The sequence below is a fragment of the Amblyomma mixtum genome, chromosome 3 (assembly GCF_055824585.1).
Source record: "Amblyomma mixtum isolate Tamu chromosome 3, ASM5582458v1, whole genome shotgun sequence".
NCBI lineage: Eukaryota > Metazoa > Arthropoda > Arachnida > Ixodida > Ixodidae > Amblyomma > Amblyomma mixtum.
In genome coordinates, this window is record NC_143014.1 from 310,435,569 (window position 1) to 310,463,438 (window position 27,870).

At 49.8% G+C, this 27,870-nt stretch overlaps 2 pseudogenes across 1 annotated transcript in view; one reads left to right on the forward strand and one right to left on the reverse strand.

Moving 5' to 3' along the window:
- Positions 1 to 1,229: 1,229 nt before the first annotated feature.
- On the reverse strand, positions 1,230 to 27,707 carry LOC149355580 (uncharacterized; annotated as a pseudogene).
- LOC149355581 (nicotinamide N-methyltransferase-like) overlaps positions 12,256 to 27,870 on the forward strand; it is a 75,494-nt pseudogene continuing 59,879 nt past the window's right edge. Inside the window, exon 1 of the transcript XR_016289728.1 lies at positions 12,256 to 12,513. The product of XR_016289728.1 is annotated as a nicotinamide N-methyltransferase-like (transcript). The remainder of the gene's footprint in view (positions 12,514 to 27,870) is intronic.

Below are 27,870 nucleotides of genomic sequence, written 5' to 3' on the forward strand. Positions count from 1 at the left end.
TGTTTTTCCCCTTGTTCTTTAACCATGTTCTATTACTGTTATGTTAGTTTTGTGCTATGTAATCTGCCGCGCCTCTGTTTTTTTGTGCTTTTGCCCCTCCTGCTTGGACCCATCTTAGGGTCTGCAGTATTCTGTAAATAAATAAATAAATAAAATTTGGACAGCATCCTTAGCAATGGGCGTGTCCACTCCAGCAATCGTCAGCTGTAAGGTGCCTATCAATTGTTTCAGCATCACCCTGATTTGATCATCTATTGTAGACACATCCAGCGAACGCACACGCGGACGTGTCACAAAGCTTACAGTGCGCGATGGTAGAGGTGGCCACTCTGCGGAGTCCTCCTGGGTACGTTTAAATCTATCTTATCCCCCGCTCTACTCCAGTTTTTGATGTCCAATATTTATGTTAAATGTCTGCCAAAGTCATTCACGAAAAGTGACAGTGATTTAATTCCAAAGAGCGATGCTAAAATAACTCACCAATTTGTGGCCTACTACAGATCTGTGGCGTTCTTCAATTTAAATTGCAAAATTTTCGCTGCAGTTTACACTGCTTAGTATGTTGTAACTGTACAATAACAAAGGCGGCACGTCAAAGAACCCCAGGTGGCCGAAATTGCCGGAGCCATTCACTACGGCGTCCCGCGTAGCCTGAGTCGCTTTGGGACGTTAAACCCCCATAAACCTAAACCTAAAACCACATGTATGGCTTTGAGGGGTCGATGAATGCAATCTAACCTTCACTTATTGCGTACAGTTATGGAGTAAGTTGAAACTCTCGGAAGAAATTAGCATTCCTTCAAATCGACTTGACAACCGCGTTTGATCGTGTGTGGTATTATTTTCTTTGTGTTAGATGACGTCTTTGTGGGCTCAGTTGTATGCAAAGGAATACCTCTTGGTCATAAGTCCTCCGCACCCTTGATCGCTAATGATTGTTGTTACCAACCTGCGTCCATTAATTCCTATGCAAAGCAAGGTTGCCGGGGAACACTGTCATACAGTCACAGCACAGTCTGACCTCAGGACGAGAGACAAAGTGAACCCGATCCCAGGAAACATGCGTGTACCGAGTACCATGCAGAGAGAAGGCAGGCATTAGCAAAATTCTTTCATTAAAAATGCGGAAATCTCACACACTTGCAACACACAGACGGGGTGCAGCATGCCTCCCGACCTGCAATGGTCTACTGCGTCGTCCACCACACCCTTCAGATGGTAGATAGCAGTCACCACCATATACGAACCTCCAAAACCGTAGAGGCAAAGGAGACGGCCATCGCTCTCGCAACGGCCTCCAGCTGCGCGAAAGACAAAATCCACGGGATCTCAGACACCCAAGCGGCATGTCCAAATTACGCAAATGGCAGGTATCAGCAAATGCACACTGTATCTTAACACGAAAACGCCAACTTCCTGAAACTGTAATCATCTGGTCGCAAGGCTACGAGTCTTTATGCGGTAATAAACACGCGCGCGCCATAGCCCGAGATCTTACAAAGTGGTCTCAGAAAGAACAGTACATTGAGAGCATCATCACCATCATCATCATCAGCCTGACTACGTCCACTGCAAGGTAAAGGCCTCTCCCATGTCTTTCCAATTAACCCTGTCCTTTGCACGGTGCAGCCAGCGTATATCTACAAAACTTCACAATCTCCTCCGCCCACCTAACTTTCTGCCGCCCCCTGCTACGCTTGCCTTCTCTTGGAATCCACTCCGTTACCCTTAAGGACCAGAAGATATCTTTCCTTCGCATTACATGCCCTGCCCAGGCCCATTGCTTTGTCTTTATTTCGAATAGGATGTTATTAACCCGCGTTCGTTTTCTCTCACCCACTCCGCCCGCTTCTGATCTCTTAACGTTACACCTGCTACCCTGTGTACGCAACGCCTTAATGGGGTCATATAGTTACCATCGGAGTAAAAGCGTGATGAAAAGAAATGCGAACAGCGTAGGGCCTAGGCTCCGTTCTGAGCGCGTTTCTATCCATGCCCCTGTACTTACGTGCGCTTGTATTGAGAGTAGAGATGCTTGCAGTATGAAAGTTAACATAAAAGTTCGTAGCGCTGCTAGCCGCATGCGTGCCTTTGGCCGCTCTAAGAACGAAGGCAAATGCCATCGTTGGCACTTGTTGTCTACTGGACAATGCAGCACATCAGTACACGCCAAACGACTCGACTGAAGCGTAGTGTTGTTCATGGAATAGGAACCAATTTTTTAGATCTGAGGGAACCCCGTCGTGCTTATGACCAGCGTGCGGCCCGACTGCAGTGCCATGCTTTCGCGGGTAGACTCTCATATTCCCCACAGCTGGTGTCTGCTGACGCGTGCGCAACGATAGCACTGACACTGAAGCTGGAGTCCTCTAGTACCTCGGGCCGTTTCATGTCCTATACGGGTGTCGAGCATCGTAAACTCTTGGTATCCACGGTTCCGCCGAACTTACCCCATTCACCCACCACGCACCCATCTTCCCATTCAATAACCCTTTAACTTTTCTTATTCCCGCTACACACGCACACACACACGCACACACACACACACACACACACACACACACACACACACACACACACACACACACACACACACACACACACACACACACACACACACACACACACACGCACGCACGCGCGCGCGCGCACGCACGCACGCACGCAACACTTCAAGCCGGTCAATCCGCCAGAACAGCAAGAAACATCATGGCCTCGTTTTTGAGCAAAATGATTAAATAAAGAAACGGTAGTTACGGATATTGTGTTAATTGCCACATGAGCGATGCTATAAAAAAAGGGCCACAAGTGGCCTGTACCGCACAAGACGGATTTCAGTTGTGTGATGGTGGAACGAGTAACTGACCCTTCAACGCTACGGTTTGTTCCAGGACCCTTTTCCCGGGCACTTCACCCCTGGAAAGCCGAGCACCAGGCCGGGGAAAATCTTGCTGCCATCAGAAAACCACTGGGCACCCGGTAGCACTGGGAATCGAGTCTAGCAGCTTCCGAATGCGAGCGTAATTCTTTTAGGCGATTCTTCTGCGCGAGGACGCACAGACAGGGTCTCGAGCCAAGTCTTAGGAATAAAATGGTTTATTCTCACGTGATGTCGTGGCAGGGGGGTCAGGTGTCGTCGTGGCAGAAGGTCAGGGGGTCTCCGGGGCAGGAATCAAGAGGCTACCTCGGCGATCAGGCTCCCCCTTAAATAGGCTCCACCATGTAACCCGGTTCCCCCTGTCCCACTCAGGAGAGGAAGGGGGATCGAAGAAGGATGATCGAGAGGAGCGGGATTTGAGTGAGTGGCCCGCTATCGGGCCCTGCAGTCTTATTGGCCAGCATAGGCGCAGAGGCAGCACGGCATTGCCTTTTGAACGACGCTGGTCGGGTTCGAATCTGCGGTCGATCAAGAAAGGTACTGCTCGTCGCAGCTTGCGTAAGGCATCGGTCAGGAGCCACTGTCAACCAATACTTACATGGGCGCCTATTGGAGCCGGCCGGCCCTGCGAGTCGGGCTCCTTTTCGCTGGCAGGTTCGGGCCCGGGGGTTCCAAACACGCACTCGCCGGTCTAATGCTATCACGTTTTCTGGTAGAGGTTATGATAAGCGAAAAGATGGCAAAATAGGAAATTTTCTGACTGTTCCTCGAAACAATATTTCGAGGGCTACATTGCTCCATGGCAGATTGAAGCGTTCTGCATATATGTTTATGAATACTGCCCATTTCTAGACTCGAGGTATACTACGGACGACTTAATTTCATGTTTAGGAAAGTACACTTTTATTATGTTGACAACATGCTAATACCGCATATATTTTTTTCACTATTTGAAACATGATGACATGAGTGAAACAGCGCGAAAGAAGCGCGAAGGCGAAACAATGAACCAACTAGCCCAGCAAAAAGTTCTGCTTGAAACATGATGGAAGCATGCTTTAGGTGAAGTATTTCAACAAATTTTAAGAATATATTACGAATTCCGAGCAAGAAATTGCCGGAACATACTTCCTAGATATTGTTAGTTCAAAATATGCATAAAATATAATATGCCGCGTATATTCTAAACGTATAAATTGCGCTAAAGGTCCTCTCCAGCTTCAAGAAGCGGATTTTCCACAATTGGAACAAAGCCAAAAGACTCGTTGACTGGTAGGGAGTCGTCTTCAAAGTTTTGTGTCTTCAAAGTGAAAGCCGATTTTTTTCAGCACCGACGTGCGGAGCGCCAACGAGTGAAGCGCTAACGTGTGGAGCGGCGAACTGTGCATTGCCAAACTGCTCAGTGTCGACATGTCCAGTGCTGAACTTAGCAGTCCCAACGTGCTCAGCCGCAGCAGCATCAGCAGCAGCAGCAGCAACAGTGGCCGCAACAGCAGCAGCAGCAGCATCATCATCATCAGCAGCAGCAGTAGCAGTAGCCGCAGAAGCAGCAGCATCAGCAGCAGCAGCAGCATCAGCAGCAGCATCAGCAGCAGCAGCAGTAGCCGCAGCAGCATCGGCAGTAGCATCAGCAGCAGCAGTAGTCGCATCATCATCATCAGCAGCAGCAGCAGCAGCAGCAGCAGCAGTAGCAGCAGCAGCAGTAGGAGCAGTAGCAGCAGCAGCAGCAGCAGCAGCTGCAGTAGCGGCAGCAGCAGCCGGCCTCGGTACTGCCTTTTCTTTCTCAGGTGCCATCACCACAGCGACTCTGCTCAAATCTGCTCCTTGTGGCGGGCAATGTGGCCGAATCTTGGCTTCAGGAACCGTGTCCTCATAGCTGTCGGTAAGTGGCGCTCCATTCGGGTCTTCTTTATCCGACGTCTCCACACTCTCTGCAGGGTTTGGTGCTACAGCTGCAGGCGCTGGCTTATGTAGTGTGTCCTTGGCTTCTGGCTGAGCAGGCCCGGCGAAAGCCGAAATGGCTGCCGGGGGCGAGGGCAGGCACCTGGCAGCTTCTTGGATCAGGAACTCTGGCAGCAGCGCGTTGCTCTCTGGGCAAGATGTCTGACCAGCTCCCGGTCCCAGTGCCTTGTTCCCACCTATATCCCGGTCGGCATTACTGCGTTGCACACTGGGAGTCGGCTGCAGACTGGGACGAGGCTGCTTTGGCGTCGACTCTGGAGAGCTTGCCGGTCCCGGGGTGCTGTATTGCACATCAGTGCCAGAATTGTCACTGTCTCTGTCCTTGCGAGTCATGAACTGGCTGGATCGGTCACTGGAGATTTCTGTCTTCCTTGAATGCCTCGCCTCCTCTTCGTCACTTGCCCGCACCTCAGGCAGAGACTGCATGTAGTAGTCTTCTAGGGTCTGGCCAGTGGTGTGGAGGTCAGGGCTTGCTCTCGAACTGTCCGAGTGTGACATGGCAAATCTGAGCCTCCATATAGACAGATCTGCTGGCATTGGCTGGACGTCCTTGCAGAGTTCTGTGGACGTCGGAGAGGTGTGAGCACGTTCTTCACCGGAGCCGGTACGAAGAAGAACAGGCGTGGAAACAACAGGTGGGAAGTCCACGGGTCGCCACGTCAGGATGGAGGCAGGTGCGCTTGTTGATGGTTCCACCGCGGGTGTGGTCCGTCGTTGATGACTCTCCCACAAAGTGGCGGTAGACGTGCACAGAATCGATACCGCATCCTCCAGCAGACTTTGCGGGGTACAGTGGTTGACAGCCGGGGTAGACATTGAGGCACACGATTCACTCTCAGCCGCCCTATCGGGAGCAGATGCCGTAGCGGGGGGCTTTGAGGTATCTGCAGCATTCATGGTGATCCTAACAGCAGCCACCAGCGTTGTCAGGCGGACTGTGGTGCCCTTGTGAGGCACACGAGTGGGCACAATACCGAGGTATTGCACTGGTGCACCAGACTGGTTTCGTCCGCGTGCTGCTGTATTCAGCTGCGATGCTCGCAGTGGCATCGACCGCATGAAGTTCTGCACGAGCTCCAACGTGGTGGGCACGTTCTGCCGCACCTCGGAAGGGTATGACCGCTGCGTCCTCCCGTCCAGAAACAGGTCCAGAACGCAGCCGGTCAGTGGCAGAGCGGAATGGGGACGTCGGCATTGCAGAACGTGCAGCACCACGTGGCAAATCACGGTAGGCTCGGCCAGCTCCCGGAAGCAGCTGACCAGCTGCTCTTCCTCCGTGCCAGATAACGGCACTTGAAGAAGTAGCGCCACCTGCTCACGGGCTTCCCACAATTTCGATTTCGCGGTCAGTGCCATAATGCATCGCAGCAGCTGCTCCAGGCTGGAGAGGTGGCCTTGCGTGCGGACTGGCTCAAGTTGTTCGACGACTGGACAGTTGGCCAGCAGCACGTCCAGCTCCAGTGCCATCTGCTCGGGTGTGGAGGCCACCTGCAGGTAGTCGAGGCAGCGCATGGCCAGCGGGGGCTTGCTCTGGAGCAGCAGGTGCACGGTGGGGCCCCACAGGGCGCCCAAAAGCAGCCGCAGTTCAGCACTGGCTTCCTTCTGCGCCTGGAGCAGGCTCTTCCTCCCTTCCTCATAGAGTCCATGGTCGGGATGCCAGGTGACCTGGACAAGTCTCCCCGCGTCAATGCTGAGGTCAGACGCAGACGGGAAGCGCTTCACCTTTTCTGTGGCCGCTGAATAGTTCTGGAGGATGGGGGCGCAGATGTGCAGCAGGAGGTAGTAGGCGAGGACGTGCGCCGCCCAAGGCTCGAAACCACGTACGAGATAGATGTCAGTGGCCCTGTGAATACTTGGTAGTGGGCAGCCCAGTCGCAGGGAACTGCCGGGGCCGGCCGGATCTCCCAGGGCCGGCTCTACATGCGCGATGTCCACGAGCAGTTTCCTGCCCCGGTCACTCCTGGCCTTCTGGCACCAGGTCTGGAGGGCGGTGTACGGGTAGGCCAGGCAGCGCTCGCTCACCGTTTGGTCTGGCAGCTCCTCGAACTGCAGCAGAAAGAGCAGCACCGACAGCAGGCCCGCTACGTCGTGGCACGCTGCCACCAGCCCTGGGTTGGCCATCTGCTTCCCCTGGGCTTCCCCCAGCAGCCTGTGGAAGACGCGAAAATCCTCCAGGCGAGTCAGCATGCTCAGTTGTCGCCTCGTTCTGACCAAAACACTCAAGGAGCGGCCCAGAATGGTCCGTATCAGCGCCACGTCTGGACGATGGGATCGCGCGAGGAAGACGAAGCGACACGAGCTGCGTGACGGAAAGGCTCGTGCTCTGGCTTGGCTCGATGAGGTCAGAATTAAAAAAAACTCCTTTCATCCGACGGCCCCTTTGATACGGTCGAGGTCGACCTATTCGGACCACTTCCACTTGCCAAGGCCTCCGATACTTACTTACCTGCGTGGACGAGCGACGGCACACTCCTGCCAAAGGAATCTCGGAACTCTACTGCGCTGGTGCCCTGGCAGGAAGCACAGGGGAAATTTTTTCAGAATTCGAAGAACACTATTCGTCTTTTTCCCTACACTTCAAGGACTGCTGATGTCGATTCTGCAGCTCGCTTAATTCATCTCAGGAGAATTAGAGAATGCCTTTGATCAACTACCGCTTTAAAAACGCCTCGACCTGATGATGTTTAGGTGAAGTTTACAAGGGATTTGAGAGTGAAAGGAATTTGAATGAGAGGAAAAGAAGGAGAGGTCGGCCGATGGTAACATGGCTCAGGCCTTCTACTCCACATCGGGGAATGGGAATGTGTGAATGAAGGTTGATGATGGCATAATACAATAAGTTTCATTGGTGATGCCCACAAATACGCGCACACTGGCTGGCACTGTCATCGCGGTGAGTAGACGCTCGTGAAACATGTCTTGAACACACACACCGACACATATAATTAACACATACTGGAGCAGGGGCTCCATGAAAACACAAATGTAAACCGTGTAAACTGTGTAAACCGTAGGTAGTGCACGGGTGGTCACAAACTGGTATCCAGGCATGTTTCACACAAAAACTTGAGCACGGCCTTCGCCGCGCGCCATTAATCAGCACGTTTCGCCCTGGCGCCTAGAAGAGTTTCTTCAAAGAGAAGGTGAGAGTCCAGCTGTCTCACGGTCGCTTCCAATGTTCTCTCATCAGCGTAGTTCGGGCTCTCGCAAAGAAGGTGTCCAATAGTCTCTGGAGTGTGCACTGTACGCAGTTTGGGTTAGTTTCAATTCCGATCTTGTTGAGGTAGTGTTGGGTGTAGGCAACGCCAAGCCGTAAACGGTGGAATAGAGTCCCTTGACGTCGTATTACTCTAGATGGCATATGAAATCGTGCGCCGGCGTCAAGCTTACAGACGCGGTCCTGTCGATGGCTCGAATCGTCCCGGTGCAACTGCATTGCGGCTTGCATTAGATGCGCTAGCAAGGCTCCAATGTCAGATCCGGAAAAAGCTATTTCAATGAAAGCACCATCATCCTGTGCCAGCCGAGCCTCGGCATCAGCACGCTCGTTACCCGCTATGCCGCTATTGCTCGGTATCAACTGAAGCTCTATCATATGGCCGCGGTGAAAAGTCTCAGCTAGCAAAAGCACAATCTGTTGAACCAGCTGCTCGCATGCCCTTGCTCTTACATAAGTTTGTATGACCTGTAATGCCGATCTGTAATGCCGAGAATATAGTCCATTGGTGCGCTGACTGGTGACCAATATAACGGACGGCCTGTCGTATGGCTGTCAATTCGATGTCCGTAGATGACGCTTTATGTATTAGCCCGAAACGGGGACATAAGGCATTTCCTTGCACTGTTAGCCCTGCAGCTGAAGAGGTGGTCGTCACGGATCCGTCCACAAAAACTAGCTGGGAGTCACCATACATAGATGTAATGTATGACAGCGCCAGCTGTTCTAGACAGACTGTTGGGACGTGCGTCTTCTTTGTTATCCCTGGAATTGTACGTATATAGTGTTTCGGTATATACTGCCCAAAGTGGCACCTCTAGAATCTGGTGTGGCATGTAGTTCGAAGGCACCGCATTGCACTGCATCCAGAGGACTTTGTAAAAGGCTGAATCTTGACGCACAGCACTAATATTAGTCGGGGGTGACGACGATGCCTGGTCAGATGTCGAAAATGCTCACGAATTGGCTCCTGTTTAAAATAAATTCTTGCTGGGCAGGTGCGGGCCCCGTAAGATGTGCCCCATGTAGAAGTTTTGCGTGGCAAACCCAAGCATACTCTTAAAGCACGAGCCTGCGTGCTTTCAAGCGCACGCAGGCCTGATAGTCTTACCCCCCAGAAAACCGGTGCACTGTATCTGAGAAGACAGAGTACCAGCGCCTGGTACACGTGAAGTAAAGATCGCTCAGAGGGACCCCAGGATTTCCCTGCCATGCACCACAATGCTTGCAAAGGAGTCAGGCTTTTGTTGCGGAAGCAACACTACGCTAGGTGTGAGCGATTTCGCGGAGCCCCGGAGAGCTGCGCATGCGCGAGGAGAGAGTGTGAGAAAGTTACTGCGGAATTTCCTTTCCTCGAATACAATTTTCATTTTCTTCATTACGGTCCCTCTCTCTCGTTTTTCTTGCGCTAAGACTTCCTTCCTTCCTGTACGTTGCGGTTCAGGTGTCCACCGAGATGACAGAGAATTACTGCGTCATTTCTTTTTCTCAAAAAGCGTTGCGTTCAAATTTCAAAGCATCGCGCCGAACGGGTGGTGGCGTTCCGTGAACTCCCTGGCAGCGCTACAACACGCCATCGCTTTCCACTCCTAAAGGCGAAGCTTAAGCTTCATTAATTAGCAGTTAATTAGTATTAGTCATTAATCAGTCATTAGCCGTTAATTATCAATTTGTAATTACTTAGTAATTATTATATGATTTTGTGTGACGTCAGCCAGTGGTGACGTCATCAGTGCCACAGATGAAGTCAGAGTGGTGCGGAAAACGCTTTCGCCTCTACGCACTTTACACAGAAAGTGCCACCTGAGATGCCGCCGCCGCTGCGATTGCCACGCCCTTGCTTCCGCAGTTCTACTCGGGATGGCCATTGGTCAGACCACAGCCATTTTTTTCCTTGAGCAAAGAATTGTGCTTAGTCGAGGACAGGTCACGGTCTATCGTAACATCTAAGAATTTGTGATGCGTTACGTATGCAACAATTTGTCCGCCGCTTGTGACCGGATACCACGCCATTAACTTGCGTGTGAAAGCCAAATTTACGCTTTTAGTTGGTGAAAGTTCAAGCCCCTGACGGCGGAAGTACGCAGACGTAATGGAAACCAAACGTTGCAATCTTGCTTGCACTTGGGGACGCGTGACACTTGATGTCCATATGCAAATCTTGTCTGCGTAGGCGGATATCGAAACAGTGTTCGGTAGTTGTTTGAAAAGGCCGATAACATGAGATTAAACAACGTTGGACTGAGCACTGCTCGCTGAGGATCACCATGTGCAACATGGTGTTCCTCATGAGTCTCCGTGTAGACTGTTCGGTTGGTCAAATATTTTGCAATCCAATTGTGCAGATGTCCACCTATACCACATTCTACGAGTTCATTTAATACTGCATCGTGCTGAACATTATCGAATGCGCCCTTGATGTCGAGGAAAAGAGCAGCATTCAGCCTGTGACGGCGTATTTGATGTTCTATACTGTCGACACAAGATCAAATACACTCGATGGCAGACCGGCCTTTGCGGAAACCCGTCATTGTGGAAGGGTATAGTCCACATTTTTCAAGGAATCATTCTAGACGGGTTAACACCATACGCTCCATCGTCTTGCCAATACAACTTGGAAGAGCTACTGGTCTGTAGGATGTTAAGTCGAGTGGCGATATTCCTGGTTTAAGCAAGGCCACAATGAGGCTTCTTTCCCACTGTTGTGCAACTGTGGCAGGGGCCCAAGACTGGTGGAACAGTGTTAAGAGGGCTTCTATTACCTGTGGGCCCAGATGACGAAACGCGTTGTACGTGATTCCATCAGGTCCTGGGGACGCAGGATGCGTACAAGCAGAAAGCACTGCTTTCAGTTGTTGACTTGTGAAGGAAATGTGGAGGCGATCGTCCATTGTGGGAGAAACCATTCGATCCTGCCGAGGGGAAGAAGCGCTTCCTTCAATTCTGGAACAAAAATCCTCCAGGACCTCTATTCCTTGCCGTTTTTCATAAAGTGTCAGTGCACGGAAAGGGTGGTGCTTCTGGGGAAATTTCGGGAGTGCTCGGACGACGAGCCAGGTTTTGTAGAGTGGTTTGCGGGGATCCATTCTGTTGCAAAATGACCGCCACCGTTGTCTGCCTAGATTCTCCAAATAGCGCTGTATTTGCTTCTGGGCACGTCGAGAGGCCCGGAGCCTCTGAGACATCCTTTGTCCTTCGTTACTTTCTTTCTGCGCGCTGACGAATCGCCCGAAGCTGCGCGTAGATCACATCCACTGGAGCTGTGGAACTGAGCACTGAGATGTGCGTTGTGTCTTGCATGACCGCAATAATAGGCTGCTCTGCATCTGTTGGGTTAGCGAGGTTCTCACAGCTCTTTTCTAGAACAATGCGGAAAGCACTCCAGTCGGTGCAGCGTATTTTGGCATGGGGAAGACGGTGAAAACACCGTAGCTGCACATACGTTGGTATGTGGTCACTTCCATACGTTTCAATATCAGCACACCACGTTGCGGACGACGAGAGGAGCCTGGATTCAAATGACAGCCCCAGGCAGCTGCTGTAGGTAGTCCCGCTCGAATAGGCCGGCGTGCCATTATTGAGCGAGACAAGACCTGCACTGTCTGTGAACGTGGGGATATCCCGTCCTGGAACATTCGTAACGGCGCTTCCCCAGCAATGGTGATGCGCATTGAGAACACCTCCTACTACAATATGGGGCTCTGAAACCCTGTCGAGTAGCGATTTCAGTCGCAGGACGTCAAATAATAGAGGTTGTGCGCGCATTCAAAGTTACAGTGATTGCTCGTTGGTACTGCCCCCAGGAATTTGATTCCGAACGTAAGTGAGGTCGCGGCGGACGCATAGTAGTACCTTGCTCAAATGCCCAGCCGCTTCACAGAGGAAATTCTCATAAACGGACAGTCCAAAAGGGGATGTGATACTCGGGTCACATATTATAAGCACAGGAAGTCGGTACTTGAAAATCCTCTGCCGGAAATTCGCTCGGCGGCCTCGCAGACCTCGAGCATTCCATTGCATCAGCGCCGATCGAGAGATTCTCTCCTGTAGTAAGGGTGCTGTCGACAGTAGCGCCATAATTTCTGAGTGCTGTTAAGGAGTGTCGAGCACGGGCTCATTAGTGTTTAAGAGTGGACACGGCGGGCCAAGCACTAGCATTTGGCCTAACATGCGCTTCCTCTGCTTCATGCAGGTTTTTCTGGTTGGCTTTGCCGGAACGCCATCGCAGCAAGATGGACCAAAGTTTGGTGCATGCTCGGCTGCGTCGTCTGTATCAGCAATGCCCTGTTGCTCCTTTCTTGTACATCTTGACATCACAAGTTCAGCGCCGTCTACCAGCGGCGTGACGTCATCGAGCTCTTTTATAAAAAAGGATCTGCAAGCCTTCGAGTTCGGTGGGCACGGCGGGTCAAGCACTAGCATGTGGCTTAACATGCGCTTCCTCTGCTTCATGAAGGTCAGTGATTATTATGGCACTATTGAGAGTGATTGCGCCTGTTTCTTGGTTTTGCCGTGCCCACGTCAGTGCATTTCTATTGCTTGTGAAGTGTTTAGCGTGTGCAAGCTCATTCTGTGCGGGGATGTCGAGTTAAATCCCGGCCCAAATACGGGGGACCCCAGTGCCAAAGATCTTCTAAAACAACTGCTGGCTGGTCAGAATAAGCTAACAGATGATGTTGCAGCCCTTCGAGCACAGCAGGCAAATCTGGAAAAACTTATGTCTGACTTCACCTCCAAGTTCGCTGACTCAGAAAACAGCGTAGCACGAATCGCGAGCATTGAAGAGACACTAAACAAACTTCAAGCGAAAGTCACTGATTTGGAGGACAGGAGTAGGCGCGCAAACTTGATGGTTTTTGGGTTATCTGAAGACCCGGATGAAACTGTGTGGGCACTAAAACAAAAAGTTGTCTATAAGTTTACTGAAAAACTTAACATCACCTGCCAGTCTATCGGAAGAATTCATAAGATTGGGAAACCAGGAAAACCAAGGCCGGTCATAATATTCTTCCAGAACTACAACGAAAAACAGGAAATTATGAAAAACGCATTCAAACTTAAAGGAACGGACATATCGGTTCAGAACGATTATTCGCGCGAGGCGCTCCGCAAAAGAAAGCTTCTTCTTTGGGCTAGTGCTATGCACGAAAAACTAGAAGGAAAGAAGGTCTCCCCGATAAACGATAAATTGAAAGTGGATAGTACAATTTATGCGTGGGACGACGCCACATGTGCAAGAGTTGAACTGTCCAGTCGCCAGTCCAGTCGTCAGTCGAGTTCAGGCACGGAGTGACGCCAGCCGCCCAACGATAAGAACCTACGCCTGCTGAACCTTAATGCCCATAGTATAGTAAATAAAAGCGATCAACTAGAAGCTCTAATCTTAGTTTATAATCCGCATATTGTAGTAATCACTGAAACTTGGCTGAAAGAAGAAATAGATGATGCTGATGTTTTTCCCCCTTCGTATAGCGTATACCGCTGCGACAGACAATCAAGAGGTGGTGGTGTTGCTCTCTTGGTGAAGCACAGTATTCAAGCTTTTGTGTTACCACATCTTCATGATCACGAGAGCGTCTCGTTAAAACTATGCTGCTGGGGCCGGCCTTTATTTCTATTTGCGGTTTACCGACCACCTGATTCGTCACAGCTGTTCTTCTCTGATTTGGCTGATCACATGACCAAATTCACTCATGATAACATTATTCTTCCTGGAAATTTCAACCTGCCGGGAGTTGATTGGAATTGTCCTGTTTCTGTTTCCAGCCTAGGCACGCATGGCATTTTTGATATTATGTTACAACACAATCTTCAAGAAGGTGGTTACAAACCCAACGCGTGTCCAGGGCACTTGTGCCTCTATACTTGATCTTGTTTTTGTCAGCCGATCAATTGAAAATTTTTCCGTCTCGGTGAAAAACGGCCTTTCTGACCACAGTATGGTGTATTTTTCATGTAAAATTCAAAAACCCCAGAACTCTCCCCATGCTAAGCTTGTTTATGTGAAAGACTTTTCGCGTGCCAGGGACGAAAGCGTACTTGATTACCTTATTCTATGCCTGAATGATTTTGAAGGAAATGACGTCTCTGTGCTATGGAATAAATTTAAAGAAACCTGCAAGTATTGGCTAAAAAATTTTATTCCCAACAAAGTAAAGAAAACACGCAAAAATAATCCCTGGATTACGCGTAAAGTCTTGCACCTAAAACGAAAACTAAAGCGATTAAAACGAACACGTGCCTGCCGAAACGATGTTGAAGCTGCGCAAGGTGCTCTACGACAGGCTGTGGGGCAATCAAAACGACATTATTTTGAGCACACGCTACCCAGCTTCATTCAGAATGCTCCGCAGAAGTTTTGGAGACACTTGGGCAGGAAAGACAAACCTGTCGACCAAATTGTGCCCAATTGTGTTCTTATCACCGATAAAACAAGCATTGCTGGGCATTTTAACAGATATTTCCACAGTGTTTTCACGAAATCAAATTCCCTCTTATGTCAACCTGCTGTGTCATGTCATCCTGAACGAAGCATTGTATCTTCTGCAGGTGTGTTTTCAATGTTGTTGAATCTGAAAACAAATGTGTCTCCTGGTCCGGACGGAATTCCAGATATATTCTTGCGCCGTTATAGTGAACGTTTATCCCAATTTCTAGCCATAATTTTTCATGCCAGCCTATCAACCGGCACTGTTCCCTCGGATTGGAGAGTTGCGCGGGTTGTGCCAATACTGAAAAAAGGTACAACCTCATCTGTTACTAATTTTCGTCCGATATCACTTACATCTTGTTCTTGTAAACTAATCGAGCACATTGTAGCCGCTTATATAACTTCCTTTCTAAATCACAAAGACATTCTATCGTCGCACCAGCATGTATTTAGAAAGGGCTTTTCGACCGTCACTCAATTAACTTCTGTTGTACATAGTTTTGCTGACATTCTAAACAAAGCAGGGCAGATGGACGTCATTTTTCTAGATTTTAAGAAAGCGTTTGACCTTGTTTTTCATGCCAAACTAATATATATGCTTGAAAATACCGGTATTCCTTCTTTCATAATTTCCTGGGTTTCTGCTTACCTTTCTAACCGCGACCAGTTCGTCGGCATTGATGCCCATTGTTCCAGTTACCTTCCGGTCACATCTGGTGTGCCGCAAGGAAGTGTGCTTGGACCATTACAGTTTTTGGTCTACATCAATGACATTGTGGATGTAATTAGTGAACCAGTGGAAATCAGGCTTTTTGCCGATGATTGTGTTTTGTTTCATGAAGTCAGATCCTACGAAGACCAAGTCATCCTTAATTCTAACCTTCACAACATTCACTCATGGTGCAGTCGATGGGAGATGGAGCTTAACAATGACAAAACAGTCTTTATGAAAGTGACCAATAAACAAAGTAGCCTATCATTTCCGTATGCACTTCCAAATCATCCACTTGAGGAAGTTAACGAATACAAATACTTAGGTGTGACTATAACAAATAAATTTAGCTGGAACAAACATGTAACCAACATATGTACGCCATCCTTTCGGAAACTGTGCTTTCTTAGGCATAGATTAAAAGGTGCCCCTTCTAGTGCAAAGCTTCTAGCCTACACATCCATCATCAGACCGAAACTTGAGTACGCATGCACTGTCTGGGACCCTTACACGAAACATAACATTGAGGCACTGGAAATGATCCAGCGAAAGTGTGTTAGATTCATCTTTAATAAATATCGTTCTACTGACTCTCCAACCACTCTTATGGCACAAAACAACACACAGACATTGCAAACACGAAGAAAAATTCAACGATTGAAATTTCTTCTCCTACTCAAAAATAACAAACTCTCCATGAGCCCAGATTTACTTCTTAAACCGATCACAACGCGACTAACACGACATCGCCACACGGAATCACTAGCACCTTACAGCGCTAGAATCAATGCTTTTAAATACTCATTTTTCCCTCACACAATAACTCAATGCAAGGAACTCCCGCCTCAGGTTGTAAACAGCATCGATGCCATTAACAAAATTACTTATTGATCATTTTTGAGTTGTTGTTTTTCCCCTTGTTCTTTACTATGTTCTATTACTGTTATGTTAGTTTTGTGCTATGTAATCTGCCGCGCCTCTGGTTTTTTTTGTGCTTTTGCCCCTCCTGCTTGGACCCATCTTAGGGTCTGCATTATTCTGTAAATAAATAAATAAATAAATAAATAAATAAAATTTGGACAGCAGCCTTAGCAATGGGCGTGCCCACTCCAGAAATCATCAGCCGTAAGGTGCCGATCAATTGTTTCAGCATCGCCCTGATTTGATCATCTATTGTAGACACATCCAGCGAACACACACTCGGACGTGTTACAAACCTTGCAGTGCACGATGGTAGAGGTGGCCGCTCTGCGGAGTCCTCCTGGGTACGTTTAAATCTATCTTATCCCCCGCTCTACTCCAGTTTTTGATGTCCAATATTTATGTTAAATGTCTGCCAAAGTCATTCACGAAAAGTGACAGTGATTTAATTCCAAAGAGCGATGCTAAAATAACTCACCAATTTGTGGCCTACTACAGATCTGTGGCGTTCTTCAATTTAAATTGCAAAATTTTCGCTGCAGTTTACACTGCTTAGTATGTTGTAACTGTACAATAACAAATACGGCACGTCAAAGAACCCCAGGTGGCCGAAATTTCCGGAGCCCTTCACTACGGCGTCCCGCGTAGCCTGAGTCGCTTTGGGACGTTAAACCCCCATAAACCTAAACCTAAAACCACATGTATGGCTTGGAGAGGTCGATGAATGGAATATAACCTTCACTTATTGCGTACAGTTATGGAGTATGTTGAAACTCTCAGAAGAAATTAACATTCCTTCAAATCGACTTGACAAACGCGTTTGATCGTGTGTGGCATTCTTTTCTCTGTTTTAGATGACGTCTTTGTGGGCTCAGTTGTATGCAATGGAATACGTCTTGGTCATAAGTCCTCCGCACCCTTGATCGCTAATGATTGTTGTTACCAACCTGCGTCCATTAATTCCTATGCAAAGCAAGGTTGTCGGGGAGCACTGTCAAACAGTCACAACACAGTCTGACCTCAGCACGAGAGGCAAAGTGAACCCGATCCCAGGAAACATGCGTATACCGAGTACCATGCAGAGAGAAGGCAGGCAATAGCAAAATTCCTTCATTTACCCTTTAACCACCAACCCCGAGCTGTACTCGTCATGGGAGATCGTACCAAAATCGCCAATGACGAGCCACACTCGTCCGGCCCGATATTGCGGTGCTGCCAGCTCAAAAGACGAGTTACGGTCGTCAGTTGCATTGGTTGCGATTTTGAACACTAGAGGGCGGTAGTCGATCATAAAAAAACGCATTTTGCGCCATTGGCGCGTAATTGAAGGCTCAAAAGAGCCATTTCACAATGGCGTCATCCATGAGGAATGCCGGCGGGTGGCAGTGTCCCGAGAAATAAACTGCTTCTTCAAGCAGTTGTGACAGGAGCATTTCTGAGAATATGGAATTTGTTTCTTAAAGCGACTCGGACTTTGTACGTGCTGGAGTCGGCTTCAGATGACGACGAAAGCGGCGACGACGACGAGGGTGAGTCGCTGCACCTGTGTGGCAGCGTGAGAGCACGAAAAACCCGCCGCTCGCGCCTCCACGGTTTTATTTTTCTTCAGTGCCTGGGATCTTGCGCCAGCCCACTGACGAGCGCGATATTATCGGCTGGTTTTAGGTATTTTTTAGACTGGGACCACATTGACGTAATCGTCACAGAGACGAACCGCTACGCGGTAGAATACTTTGCTGCTCGGCGCTCTGCATGGAAACCGGCAGACCGCGGTGAGATCACGGTCTTCCTTGCTGTGATAATATTGCAGGGTATTATTGGTAAACCTCGAGTGGAAGTGTACTGGTCTACAAAACAAGTTTTCCAGACACCAGTGTTCAGGAAGGCCATGAGCAAGAACCGCCTCCATTTCACCATAATGAAAACCGTGGATGAAGCGACCCACCCGCAGCCCAGGCTTTGAAAGGTGTGGCCCGTGATCTAGAGGCTGAACGAGGCCTTCCTTTAAGGACAGAGCAATGTCTATGCACTTCTTTTGTGTCACAGCGTATAATATGAAATAAATACGCGGTATTTCAATGCGTTCTACCCATTACTACGGCATGCACTGTGGGAAAGCCACCCTCACAAACTGTTTTTCTTTTTAAAATTTTTGTGTCAATTTTGACCTGAAACCATTGAAGTAATATGTTTTCTGAAATAGAACTACAAGGAGAAAATTATGGTCACTTAAAAAAAAATTGGCGATTTTGGTACGTTTTTCGGAAAATAAATTGGCGGTTAAAGGGTTAAAAATGCGGAAATCTCACACGCTTGCAACACACAGGCGGGGTGCAGCATGCCTCCTGACCTGCAATGGTCTACTGCGTCGTCCACCACACCCTTCAGATGGTAGATAGCAGTCACCACCATATACGAACCTCCAAAACCGTAGAGGCAAAGGAGACGGCCATCGCTCTCGCAACGGCCTCCAGCGGCACGAAAGACAAACTCCACGTGATCTCAGACTCCCAAGCGGCATGTCGAAATTACACAAATGGCAGGTATCAGCAAATGCACACTGTATCTTAACACGAAAACGCCAACTTCCTGAAACTGTAATCATCTGGTCGCAAGGCTACGAGTCTTTATGCGGTAACAAACACGCGCGCGCCATAGCCCGAGATTTTACTAAGTGGTCTCCGAAAGAGCAGTACATTGAGAGCATCGTCATCATTATCATCAGCCTGACTACGTCCACTACAGGGCAAAGGCCTTTCCCATGTCTCTCCAAATAACCTGTCCTTTGCACGCTGCAGCCAGTGTATCTCAAAACTTCATAATCTCTTCCACCCACCTAACTTTCTGTTGCCCCCTGCTACGATTGCCTTCTCTTGGAATCCACTCCGTTACCCTTAAGGACCAGCGGATATCTTTCCTTCGCATTATATGCCCTGCCCAGGCCCATTGCTTCGTCCGTATTTCGAATAGGATGTTATTTACCCGCGTTTGTTCTCTCACCCACTCCGCCCGCTTCTGATCTCTTAACGTTACACCTGCTACCCTGTGTACGCAATGCCTTAATGGGGTCATATAGTTACCATCGAAGTAAAAGCGTGATGAAAAGAAATGCGAACAGCGGAGCGCCTAGGCTCCGTTCTGAGCGTGTTTCTATCCATGCCCCTGTACTTACGTGCGCTTGTATTGAGAGTAGAGATGCGTGCAGTATGAAAGTTAACATAAAAATGCGCAGCTAGCCGCATGCGTGCCTTTGGCCGCTCTAAGAACGCAGGCAAGTGCCGTCGCAGGCGCGTGTTGTCTACTGGACATTGCAGGACATCAGTACACGCCAAAGGACTCGACTGAAGCGTACTGTCGTTCGTGGAATATGAACCAGTTTTTTAGATCTCAGGGAACCCCGTCGTGCTTATGACTAGCGTGCGGCCGGCCCGCAGTGCCACGCTTTCGCGAGTAGACTTTCGTATTACCCACAGCTGGTGTCTGCTGACGCGTGCGCAACGATAGACCTAACACTGAATCTGAGGTCCTCTAGTACCTCGGGCCGTTTCATGTCCTATACCGGCGTCGAGCATCGTAAACTCTTGGTATCCACGGTTCCGCCGAACTTACCCCATCCACCCACCACGCACTCATCTTCCCATTCAATAACCCTTTAACTTTTCTTATTCCCGCTGCGCACACGCACACGCACGCACGCACGCACGCACGCACGCACGCACGCACACACACACACACACACACACACACACACACACACACACGCACGCACGCACACACACGCGCACACACACGCACGCACGCACGCACGCACATGCATGGACGCACGCACACGCACGGGCACGCACACACACCTCTTCAAGCCGGTCAATCCGCCCCAACAGCAAGAAACATCATGGCCTCGTTTTTGAGCAAAATGATTAAATAAAGAAATGGTAGTTACGGATATTGTGTTAATAGCCACATGAGTGATGCTATAAAAAAAGGGCCACAAGTAGCCTGTACCGCACAAGACGGATTTCAGTTGTGTGATGGTGGAACGAGTCACTGACCCTTCAGCGCTACGGTTTGTTCCAGGACCGTTTTCTCAAGCACTTCACCCCAGGAAAGCCGAGCCCAAGGCCGGGGGAATTCTTGCTCCCATTAGAAAACCACTGGGCCACATGGTGTTGCGGCAGGGGGAGGGGGGGTCAGGTGTCATCGTGGCAGAGGGTCAGGTGGTCTCTGGGGCAGGTGTCAAGAGGCTAGCTCGGCAATCGGGCCCTCCTTAAATAGGCTCCACCACGTAACCCGGTTGCCCTGTCCCACTCGGGAGAGGAAGGGTGATCGAAGAAGGGTGATCGAGAGGCGCGGGATTTGAGTGAGTGGCCCGCTAGCGGGCCCTGCAGTCTATTGGCCAGCATAGGCGCAGAGGTAGCACGGCATTGCCCTTTCAACGACGCTGGTCGGGTTCGAATCTGCGGGCGATCTAGAAAGGTACTGCTCGTCGCAGCTTGCATAAGGCATCGGTCAGGAGTCACTGTCAACCAATACTTACATGGGCGCCTATTGGAGCCGGCCGGCCCTGCGAGTCGAGCTCCTTTTCGCTGGCAGGTTCGGGCCCGGAGGTTCCAAACACGCACTCGCCGGTCTAATGCTAACACGTTCTCTACACGTAATGTAATTAGGTGGTTATTTCCCTGCTAGAAGTTATGATAAACGAAAAGCGGGCAGAAAAAGAAGTGTTTTGACGGTTCCCCGAAACAAGATTTCGAGGGCTAGATTGTTCCATGGCAGATTGAAGCGTTTTTCATATATGTTTACGAAGACTCCCCATTTTTTACAGTCGAGGTATACTTCGGATGACATAATTTCATATTTAGGAAAGTACACTTTTATTATATTGCCAACATGCTAAAAGCGGATATATATTTTTCGCGCATTTGAAACGTGGTGATGGACACATTCTTTAGGTGAAGTATTTTCAAGAAATTTTAACATATTTCGAATACCGAGCAAGAGATTTGCGGAACCTATTTGCTATATGGGCAAAATATTATTAAACTACAATATAAACATCCCGTCGTATATTCTGAACCTATTATTCCGCTAAAAGTCCTAGATTCAACAAGAGGACTGTCCACGATTGGAACAAAGCCAAAAAATTCGTTGACTGGTATAGATTTGTCTTCAAAGTGAGATTGTTTGCCGATGTCATCAGCGTGCCTTATGAGCGGACACAGATCTTTGGGACAGATCTCCCACTGCCACAGGGCAGAGAGCATCATTCGAAAGATGCTTCACTGACCGCGACGGCTGCATGTTACTGAGCTCATCTAGTGGTGCCTCAGTCTCTCTGGTGCTCGTGCCAGAGCTCATCGATGAGCTGACCCTTGGCCTTTACATGCGACTGGGCTGGAATTCCATAGACTATTACGAGCATATCGGCCAAAGTAACATAGTTCTCCTCCTCTTCTTCTTTGTCACATTCTGAGGCTTCAGAAACACTGATGATGACTGCGTGCTGCTCAATAAAAGGTTTGTTTTCTTCCTCGGGAGTGTGTTGTTCCCCACTGACTGCGAATGCTGGTAAATGCAGGGTGACTTGACGCCTGAGAACAGGCTCCGCTTGGGTGGTCTTCTACTAGGTAGGTACCGTCATTGTCGCCGAGGGGAATGGGCCCTTCCGCTTCACCAGTCATGCGAAACTGACCACAGCTGACCTGTGCAATGGGTACATGTGCAGTACCGAAGCTTGCAGTACCGACTTGTGGAGCACTGAGATGTGAAGTGCTAACGTGCGGAGTGCCGAACTGTGCACTGCCAAACTGGGCAATGCCGGCCTGTGCAGTGCTGAACTGCGCAGTCTCAACGTGCGTAGCAGCAGCAGCAGCAGCAGCAGCAGCAGCAACAGCAGCAGCAGCAGCAGTAGCAGCAGCAGCAGTAGAAGCCGACCTGAGTACTGCCTTCTCTTCCTCAGGTGCTGTCACCACCGGGCCTCTGCTCAAATCTGCTCCATGTGGCGGGCAATGTAGCCGAATCTTGGCTTCAGGAACCATGCCCTCATAGCTGTCCATAAGTGGTGTTCCATCCAGGTTCTCTTCATCCGACGTCTCCGCACTCTCTGCGGGGTCTGGTGCTACAGCTGCAGGCACTGGCTTAGATAGTGTGCAATTGGCTTCTGGCTGAGCAGGCCCGGCGACAGCTGAAATGGCTGCAGGGGGCGAGTGCAGGCACCTGGCAGCTTCTTGAATCAAGAACTCTGGCAGCAGCGCGTTGCTCTCGAGGGAAGATGTCTGATCAGCTCCCGGTCCCGGAGCCTTGTTCTCATCTGCATTCCGGTCGGCACTACTGGCACTGGGAGCAGGCTGCAGACTGGGACGAGGCTGCTTTGGCGTCGACTCTGGAGAGCTTGCTGGTCCCGGGGTGCTATATTGCATATCAGTGCCAAATTTGTCGCTGCCTCTGTCCTTGCGAGTCATTAACTGGCTGGATCGGTCACTGGACATTTCTGTCTCCTTTGAATGGCTTGTATCCTTACCGCCACAAGCCTGTTCCTCAGGCGGAGACAGCATGGAGGAGTCACCTAGGATCTGGCCAGTGGTGTGGAGGTGAGGGCTTGCTCTCGAACTGTCCGAGTCTGACATGTTAAATCTGAGCCTCCGGACTGATAGATTTGCTAGTGTTGGCTGAACGCGCCCTGCGAGTTCTGTGGGCGTCGGAGAGGTGTCAGCATGTACTTCTCTATATCTCTTACGTAGGACAACTGGCATGGCAACCACAGGAGGGAGGTCCACGGGTCGCTGCATCAGGAAGGAGGCAGGTATGCTTGTTGATGGCTGTGCGGCAGAGGTGGTCCGTCGTTTTTGGCACTCCCACAGAGTGGCAAGAAACGTGCACAAGATCGATACCGCACTCTCCTCCAGTCGACTTTGCGAGGTACACTGGCTGACAGTCGGAGTAGATATTGAGGCACACGAATCACTCTCAGCTACCCTGTTGGAAGCGGATGGTATAACGGGTGGCTTTAAGGTCTCGGCAACATCCATGGTCGCCCTCAAACCAGCCACCTGCGTTGTCAGGCGGGTCGTGGTGGCGTTTTGAGGGTCCTGAGTGGGCACAATCCCGAGGGACTGCGCTGGTGCACCAAACTGGTTTCGCCTGCGTGCTGCTGTATTCAGCTGCGATGCTGGCGATGGCAGCGGCCACATGAAATTCTGCATGGGCTCCAGCGTGGTGGACACCTGCCGCACCTCGGGAAGGCACGACCGCTGCGTCCTCTCCTCCCAAAATAGCTCCAGAAGGCAGCTGGGCAGTGGCACGGCGGCATGGAGACGTCTGCACTGCAGGAAGTGCAGCGCCACGTGGCACATGCAGGTGTTCTCTGCCCGCTCGCGGAAGCAGCTGACCAGCTGCTCCTCCTCCGTGGCAGACAACGGGACTTGCAGAAGCAGCACCAGCTGCTCGCGGGCTTCCTGCAATGTCGTTTTCCCGGTCAGTGCCATAATGCATCGCAGCAGCTGCTCCAGGCTGGAGAGGTAACCTTGCGTACGGACCACCTCAAGCTCTGCCATGACTGGACAGTTGGCCATCAGCACGCCCAGCTGCAGGGTGATCTGCTCGGACGTGGAAGGCATCTGCAGTTGGTCTAGACAGCGCAGGGCAAGCTGGAGGTGGCACTGGAGCAGGAGGCGCACGGCGGGGCCCCACATGGCGCCCAAAAGCGGCCGCAGTTCAGCACTGTCCTTATGATGTGCCTGCAGCAGGCTCTCCGCCCCTTCCTCATGATTGCCACGGTCGAGTTGCCAGATGTCCTGGACAATGCTGTGAACGTCAGTGATCAGGCCAAATGTAGACGGGAAGCGCTTCACCTTTTCTTTGACCGGTGGATAGCGGTGGAAGATGGTGGCGCAGATGTGCAGCATGAGGTAGTAGGTGAAGACGTGCGCCGCCGAAGGCTCGAAATCGCGCACGAGATAGATTTCGGTGCCCCTGTGAATGCTTGGTGTCGGGTAGCCCAGTCGCAGGGAACTGTCGGGGCTGGCCGCATCTCCCAGGGCCTGCTCTACACGCATGATGTCCACAAGCTGTTTCCTGCCCCGGTCACTCCTGGCCTTCTGGCGCCAGGTCTGGAGGGCGGTGTACGGGTAGGCCAGGCAACGCTCACTCACCCTTCGGTCTGGCAGCACCCCGGACTGCAGCAGAAAGACCAACACTGAGAGGTGGCCGAGCAGGAGGCCCACCAAATCGTGCCAGGTTGCCACCAGTCCTGGGCTGGCCATCTGCATGCTCTGGGCTTCCCCCAGCAGCCGGTGCAGGATGCGTAGCTCCTTGATGTGAGTCAGCATGCGCTGACCGGTCGTCGCCTCGTTCTGACCAGAGCAGTAAAGCAGCGGCCGAGAACGTTCTGCAGCAGCGCCACGTCTGGACGATGGGAGCGCGCGAGGAAGACGAAGCGACACGAGCGGCGTGACAGAAAGGCTCAGGCGCCGGGTCGCCTCGATGAGATCAGAATAACATAAAAACACTTCTTCAGTCCGACGGGTGCATTGGTAAGGTCCAGATTGACCTAGTCGGACCATTTCGAGCTTGCGAAGGCCATCGGTGCTTACTTACCTTCGTGAACGAGCGCCGGCACACGGCTGCCAAACGAAGCTCGAAACATTACTGTGCTGGCACCCTGGTCCGAAGCACAGGGGAAACTATTGCAGAATTCGATAAACTCTATACATCTTTTCGTCACCACTTCAAGGACGGCTGATGTGGGTAATGGAGCTCGCTTCGTCTCACGAGAATTAGAGAAAGCCTTTGATCGACTACCGCTTTCGAAAAAGCCTCGGCCTGATGATGTTTAGGTGATGTTGACAAGGCACTTAAATCTATCTTGTGCCCCGTCCTACTCCAGGTTTTGATGAGCAGTAGTTATGTTGAAATTTTACCACAGCCATTCACGAAACGTCAGAAAGATTTAATTTCAAACAGCGATGCTATAAACACCAATTTGTGGCCTACTACAGACCTAGTACGCTTTTCTATTTAAATTGCAAAATTTTCGCTGCAGTTTGCATTGTTTAGAATGTGTTATCGCTTAATAACATATGTTTTGCTTTGAGAGGTCGATCAATGCAGTCTATCCTTCACTTATTGCGTACAGTTACGCAGTATTCTCAAACTCTCGGGAGAAATTAGCAGCCCTTTAAATCGGCTTTGCAAACTCGTTTGATCGGTTGGGGCATTCTTTTCTCTCTCTTAGTTCCCGTCTTTATGGGTTCATTTGCATGCAATGCAATACGTTAAGCGGGTTTCCAATTGGGCTAGTTTTTTTTTATTAGAGATGTTTGCCATTAGGCATAATGTTAAAGGGAAAGAAAGTTATAAAAAGGAGTGTAAACAAGCCTCGTTTAAAAAGTGGCAAAAGTTGGTTGGTTGGCTAGTTGGTTGTTAACGTGGTCATGCATAATTGCGCTTTTGAAATGACAGGAACAACACAGAAACAACACCAACACTGGTGCGCTGTCAACTGAACTTTATTGCGGTGTGCGCACATATACACGCTTTTACAAGTAAAAAATAAATAAAAACACCGTTGAAGAGTTGAAATCTGGGTTAGTTGGTACATTATACTTAAGAAAAACCAGCCAAAAAGACGGGGACAAAGGAGAGACGAGGCACACACAACGACTGGACTATCAACTGTGCTTTATTGAAAAACAGCCAGTCTCCGAGAAAACAAAACAGAGCATGCGCAGCTCAACGGCACCGCAAAACCAGCACAAAAAACAACAACAGCGAGCTCGTAAGATAGTCAAGCTGCAGTGTCAACGGGACAAGTAACCTAATTCTTTCTGCATCAACGTGATAGAAGCCGTGCTAACACAGTTATCTCCATGATTGCTAATGTGAAATGCTTCGAGGATTTCCCGCTCAACCTTGCCCTTGCCTCTACCGAGAAAAGTGACATTCGAAAACAACGGGTAGCACCCGCAATCGCGGCAATGGCGAGGCAAGTTTGCTCCGTCAGCCGGAGTCAGAGAGTTATGGTGCTCTCGTAGCCTTTCATTTATACACCGGCCAGTTTGGCCGATGTAAACTTTTTCGCATGTCAGCGGAATCTTATAAACCACCCGTGTCGCACAAGGAACATAGCAGTTTTGATGCCGCGTCGAACAAACAGGTGGTCTAGTTCTGCCACGCGCGACACGTGAACAAAGGCTTGAAAGTTTGCAAGGAGCAGAAAAGACAACATTGACACCTTGTCTTGCAGCAACTTTTTTGATGTTGTGGGAAGCCCCATGCAGATAAGGCATCACATCAAATTTTCTTCTTTCAGCCCTAGTAGGGTCAGCCACCTTTTTGTCACGGCTCTTAATTCTTTGCAGCAACGACTCTGCCACAGCATTCAAAAGCGGTTTTGAGAAACCGGCCTCTTGCAAACGCTTAACCTGGTTGTCGAAACTTGACTTCATGCTATGGTGGCAACTCTTCTGCAGAGCATTGCGAAAGCAGCTCATGGCAATCCCTCTCTTGACGACTTTTGAGTGTGCAGACGAGTACGGTAATAAAGCCTTCTTACTCCTAGGTAAAAAACACCAGCATACATGGCCATCGTCACGAAAAGTTAGTTGAAGTTCTAAAAAACGAATCGACTGGTTAGCGGGTAGTTCAAAGGTAAAAGAAAGGGAGCTTGAGCAAGCTTTAAAATCTTCTAAGACATTTTCTACAACCTCATGCAAGGAGTCAGTCGGTGAAAGATTTAACATTATCAAGAAATCGTCAACATATCTAAAAACTTTGCACACTCGTTTGTCAAGAAAAGAGCCTAAAAGTGTGTTGTCAAACTTCGCTAAAAAAATTTGGCACAAGAAAGGAACAGTCAAAAGTGCACAGAGGCTCTGTTACCTATCTGGAAGGAACGTCAGTACCTAAGGCAATTGATGACCTACTACAGAATGGGCCCAAGTTCAGTATGGAGCCTCGTGTCAGCAGACATGAGCTCCTTGCTACTGTACATCGTGTGGCAGAGAAAGCCGAGAGAGACGAGAAGCAGAGGTGTTTGTCTGAAGGCATTGACGTCTTACGCAAGATAGACAGTAAACAACAAAGGCACATGGACCCTGCTCTTCACCAAGTGGTGGACCACTTCATCGAAAACAAATTGACACTTCTTCAAGCGGACAAGGAAGGAGGGTTTGTGCTTCTTCCTACGAGCACGTTTGGTGATAAGGCTTTGGCAGCCGTACACAAGAATTTCCTTCCTACGAAACGCAAGCCTTCAAAACTGAAGACCACAGCTGTGAGACTCCTAGAAGCCAACAACTTGGATAATCTGGCTCAGAGGGTGAAGAATTGCAAAGGTAATCGCCTCCAAATCTTTTTCTCCGCAAAAACGCACAAGACGGACTGCCCTTTGAGGGCCATTGTGACCGAGGCTGACACCTGGCAAAAGTTACTGGGCCAGTATTTGCAGCGACACCTGCAGTCCCTTGATGTGCAGGACCCCTGCTACGTTGCAAGCGCAGCTGCTGGGGTTGAAGTACTCAGCGACGGCATTCCCGGAGCCAACGCTGGGTTTTCTATTGACATCGAAGACTTGTTTTACAGCATCCCTCATGACGAACTATTTGTTGCAGTGCGTGAAGTGATTGAACAGAACGGACTAGTTGCCTTCCAAAATGCTTGTGGCATCTCCATCGATGCGTATCTTTCATCTACCCTTGTAGATTTTAAGGGCGGTCTGTTCATACAGAAAAAAGGAATCTAGCTGTATTGGTGCT